This window comes from Gadus morhua, chromosome 8, assembly GCF_902167405.1.
Source record: "Gadus morhua chromosome 8, gadMor3.0, whole genome shotgun sequence".
Taxonomy (NCBI): domain Eukaryota; kingdom Metazoa; phylum Chordata; class Actinopteri; order Gadiformes; family Gadidae; genus Gadus; species Gadus morhua.
The window spans coordinates 5,586,766-5,592,765 of NC_044055.1; the positions used below are offsets into that span (position 1 = coordinate 5,586,766).

A 6,000-nucleotide genomic window follows, 5' to 3' on the forward strand; every position below is an offset into this window, starting at 1 on the left:
GGTCTGGAGCAGTGATTCCTAATCAGATTGCACTGAAGTGAACAGCTCGCATGGCAGCTGTAGTTTTCCCAGGGTTAATTACCTTTCACTGCTCTCTCTAAATGAGTCAGCTGTTCCTGTCATTAAACAACTCCACTCTATCTCGGCTCCTCTGTGCTTCGCACACATGTGTGCGCGCGTGCGTGTGTGTGTGTGTGTATGTGTGTGTGCGTGAGTGCGTGTGTCTGCGCACACACTCACACGTGCTCGCAAGCGCAAACGTTTTGTACGTTCAGCAGACAAAACAAACAAAGAAAAGATATAACTATATATATAGATGTATGTGTACCCAAATTGTGTTTATTCAATTGAACATTAAAGTGCACATTTAGAACAGAGAACATAGACGCAAACACATCGCAAACGCTGTGTTAACGCTGTCACACCCACATACACAGAAAACGACACACACACACACACACACACACACACACACACACACACACACACACACACACACACACACACACACACACACACACACACACACACACACACACACACACAGGCACAGATGTAGACTCAATCCAGCCCTGATTCCTGATGCAAGTTGTGCTGTCATCAGTTCTGCTGGAAAACAAATAGGTCCCCTCGCTGATCTCTGAAGCTGAGGATGTTGGGGGAGTTTTAAGAGATTTTTTGCCACTGTGCGGTAAAATCCCTCGGCCACCTGGATTACAAAGTCTAGTCCTTTAACTCATGCCAGTATAAATCCGTGTTAACTCGGATTTACCTCTGGCATATGAATACTCAATCTGCTATAAGCTTTGTTTGGATTGAGTCGAACATAAGTATTTCAAGCAGTAAAGATGCCCAGTGGTGAATTCATATTTGTGCCATAGAATAAATAGAAATATAGTTTAAGGCGGTTGTAATTATGGTGTTTGTTATATTTAGAATAGCTTTAACTTGTGGCGTTAAGACTAGGCCATTAAACTCTTCACTTAGTGCTGGGTGGAAATGTACAAAGCTGTGAAAATCCCTTTTGTATCCCTGCCATTAGTCATAAACCCTGAATCACAAGAGCATGTTCTCCTCAAAAGTACAATTATATTCCATATTGAACATTTAAAAATGTGCTTATTGTCGTACAAACATTATTTGCTCAGTTGTTCAAACACACGCTGGTCTGAGACCAAAACGATAATGATGAAATGAAATATGGCATTGAACAGGATGAGGGATCTAAATTAAGTATTATCCAATATCCATACAATCTCCTTTCTCTATGTGTCACACACACACACGCACACGCGCACACACGCACACACACATGTAGAGACACATGGTAGCGCATACACGCACAAGCACATACACACACGCAAACCCACACGCACACTGAAGCACACATGCGCACAAAACACTCACGCAAACACACATACACATACACACACACATACACACACACACACACACACACACACACACACACACACACACACACACACACACACACACACACACACATATACACACACTTCTGTAATAGAAGAGTTAAGCCTGACTATTTTGTACTTAAAAGGTTATCCAGGCTGTTTTGTGAGTTTGATCCATGCTTGCCAAATCACCAGATGGTCCATGAATATGATTATATGCATCAATAAAAGAAGTAATCTTTAACAAAATGTAAATTTGACTTAAGTCCAGGGTTTAGCACACACGTTGGACTTTACCCCAGTTTCCAATTTGACGGCAATAAGTGATAAGCTAATGCACTAGTGTGCGTCATCGTTCTAACTATGCCGCTGGTTTTTGAGTGCGATCTAGAAATGAGCTTAATACCGAAAGAATTGGGTTTGAAATCAGAAAAGTTCAGGAAAGTTGAGAAAGGGTTGTGCGGCAATATGTCCGGTTGTGTTGTGAGAAAGAAAAAAATAACTTTCCGAATTTTGGAAAATGTATCTAAAATGTTGTCTTATAGTAAGGATATATAATATTTATGCATAATATGATATATAATATGATAGAGGGCATTGCTTTTACTGAAGCTCTTCACATAACAAAAGGACAAAACTGACAACCACATAATTAATATAAATAAGGCGATAAAAGTGACTCCCACACAAAACTTTGTGAAACGTCAATCCAAAGTACAAAAAAGCAAGTGGGTCAGAGAAATAAAGAATTGAAACGTTAAATAACTAATAGGAAGTGTCTACGGTGCACACAAACACCCCAAAATACACAAACTGCACGGTTGTCATGCGTGCAACTCCATCGCCACATAAGCACATCAGCTGCATACGCGATTACATCCTGGACCGAACTACACTGACACTGCAACAACAACGCACAAATCACACACACACACACCCCTCCTACCATCATCCTCGTGTACCATATCATAACCTTAACCTTGTGGACAGGTCAGCCATGTGTGTGTGAGTAGCATGACTTACCAGGGCCCTCTCTGCCTTTGTGTTGTTTTTTCATGGAGCCACCAGAGAGAAGGACGGACGATGATAAGACAAGGTGGGGAGTAAGGACGGTCGTTGTCCCCGCAGCGGCAGTGGTACCGTAGGAGACGCCGGCACTCTGATATCCCCCCCAACCCCTAAGGTTTCCTTTTTCCGTTTTCTCTTTTTTTTTTCCCCCACTGCTCTGTGTCATTCACTTAACGACCAATCTCATTAGCTGCCCGTTCTACAATGGGCTGAATTATTTTTCTGTGTAAATACACCACATGGCGACCCTTAAGGTGAGAGACCTATCAAGGTCTTTTTTAATCATGTAAAAAGATGGACTCACCCTAACTAAAAAAACATAGAATGGAGTAGAGAAGAAGAGAACAGATTGGCCATTAAAAGAGTTCAATAAAACATAAACTGTGCGCTGTTTAAGGACTGTGGAGGGGGGGGGTGTATATTTATGTTTAGGATTGTGTTTGTCCTGTGAAGGAAATGTTAGTATTTTTGGTTATAATTAATAGCCTACTCGTTGTACTGTGTTGCGTGTGAGGGTGTATACTTGATATCTGCATAATATAGATCCCCTCGCCTGGAGATGAATGTGTGAGGCACTGGGGAGGAGCAGAGACGAGGACATTTGGGTGGACAGATGGGTGGATGGATAATCGATGGATGGATGGATGGCTGGATGGATGTGTGGCCGCAGTTCATATTTCACTTCTTTAAATCGGCTTTAGATCCAGAGAGAACCAGCACACACACACACACACACACACACACACACACGCGCGCGCGCACGCACGCACGCACGCACACACACGCACGCACGCACGCACACACACACACACACACACACACACACACGCATACACACACACACACGCATACACACACACACACACACACACACACACACACACACACGCACAGACACACACACACACACAGTGTTCAAGGTTTCAATCACCCATCGACAAACACATAAAACAAAAAACAGGAAGATTCAAATGTAAACCCGCTGTGTTCCCGTGTGGATGCTACGTTTCCATTGCATGAATATATATATACATACAGGAAAAAAACAGAAAGGAATCTTTTTTGCGAGCCCCTCCAATTCATGACAGCTGTCCTTAAAGCATCGGAGGAAATGTGTATCGGGGAAAACTTGACCCCTTGTTTAGAAGAAACAAAAGCATACACAAAAAAAACGAGGGGAGCAGAAGAATAGTGAAAAGGCAGGCACCGGCGAGCCAGGTCACTGGAGATTTTCCAGACAAACCCAGCATGGTAGGGGGGAGGGGGAGGAGGGGGGCGAGAGGGGGGGGGGGGGGGGGGGGAAGGAATAATAAAAAAAAAAAGAAGGGACAGGCTCAGAATCTCATTTTAACAGACCGCACACAATCTGGGCTCACACAGAACTATCTCTGCCTGACCGCTTTCTATTTACCCCTTATCAGTGTTTACCAACCGCTAGTTTTCTTTCATTCACACTGTGAGGCGGCTCTCTTACTATCAGTGCACAGCTGACACCGTGGAACAGCCTCAAAGGGGAGAGGAAGGGATCAAAACTAGAACCAAAGCTGTTTAAACAATACAACAGAGGAAATAAATTCATAAATCCTAATTCTTCCCCCCCTGCCCGCCCCCCCCCCCCCCACAAACACACAGCCCACGAGGGGGACAGGCAGGTCCTTTATAGTGAGGGCCAACAAACAAAACTGGAGCCAATGAGGTACATTACAATCAAGGTAAATGTGGAAATAGATTTAGGGGAAAAGGGGGGGAAAGATGGCGCTTGTAAAAAAAACAACAACTAGCATGTAATTTTAATTAGGAGCGTTGCGTAGTTCTACCCTATGTCAATCAAATGATTTGTTCACAAATAAAAAGGATTTTCCCCCTGCGTGTTATTTATGCTGCTTACATTTTTTTTTTTTTTAATCAAAGATATGCCACTGGGGTGATTTTTTTTATTTTGGTTATATTTCTAAATTTAAATTCCAGAATTGGCATTCGAAACCCCAAGATGTTTAATTTATTTTTAGATTTTTCCATACCTATTCAGTAGGTCCTAGTTAATTACTGATATTGCTAAACCGAAAACAGCAACTATGAATCTTACTTATTACATTTAAACTTAATAATCAGATTTAAATTAGGAGAAAAAAACTATTAAAGATATGGACATATTATTGAGCATTACAAATATATTACATTATCACATATGGCTTAACTTATAGTTTAAATACATAATACTCCAAAAAGCATATTGCATAATAAGACAAAAAATACAGCTATACATTTACAATCAAGCCACCATACTCTTGCTAGTCTAGACAAATATATATATTGTTCTACATAATTATGCCGTTCTGAAGTTAAGCAATTAATTACTTTCATCCCTTGACCAGCTGGTGGACAGCAGATGGAAACATCTCCCAACCCCTAACCCATAAAATCTACATACATTCATTTTCCTGGATTAAGGAAAGTCTGGACGGGGAAAAGCAGGTAATACATGTGTTACTCGAACACGGTCTGACCTTTTCAAATGACTTGTTTGTTCCAACACACGGAAACTTTCATTTAGATCCCAGAATTGGTTTGCCTCGTGTTGACTGCCCACCGACGGATCGCCAGATAAAAAACGTTCCAAGTCCAGTATTAAACGTCTCTCTATCTGATCCCGTGTCAGATTGAATTACCGAATCAGGGGATGACACCCAAACTGTTGCTTATTTCTCTTCTAATCAACATGTTGACAAAAGCTCTGAATGCGAGTTTAGCACAGAGCACATTTTCCTCCAGGAAGCAGTGGACCTTATCACAGGTACCATGGACAGATCCTGTTGGGAAATGATGTGCGGGCAAACAAGAGGGACGTGACTGAGTTGTGTAGCAACTAACATCCTTGTTCTTGGAGCAGGTGGGGCGATAAAAGCCTAAGAGGCCAGATGAGACCAATGCATTTCACTTAGAGCTTAGAAGCCCGAGCGCAGCTCTAATTATCAGCCCGATGATTGCTTTTTTCTTCCTAAATATTGTGCCACGCTTTGCCATGTTATGTCATGTTGGGATGTAAGGAAGTTTTCAAGTGTTTTCTAGAAACTTGGTGTTTAGAGTATGCACGTTTGCTGAAATAAAACTTGAATAATATACCTTATCTTTGGGTTTCAAATATGTTATGATATTGCTAAATCTTTTTAGGGGTTAAATGACGTAAACTTGCATTTTTACAAACTGAAAGACCTTTATGATATCATGACCTGTAATCACGTCGAATAAAAAAAAAGAAATTGTAAAATTCAATGTAAACAAAGCAGGGATTAACAAAAAGCAATAGCTATCAACTACAAACTAAAATAAATATATAGGGTTATTGTGAAATTGAACCAAAATCCTCCTGACACGTTCATTAACAACGCGCCCATCTACAAATCCTCAGCCAGGAGTCTCCTGCAACTTACTGGTAAATCATAAACTTTTCCCAGCAGCCTCATTTCAATTAAACCCTGGTTGCTTAGGAAACCAGCGAGTGCCTTGCTCGCTCGTA

General features: G+C 41.5%; 1 protein-coding gene across 5 annotated transcripts in view; it reads right to left on the reverse strand.

The window, feature by feature from the left end:
* Positions 1-6,000, reverse strand: part of st18 (ST18 C2H2C-type zinc finger transcription factor) — a 40,215-nt gene that overhangs the window by 33,082 nt on the left and 1,133 nt on the right. The gene's annotated exons all lie outside the window — the stretch shown is intronic.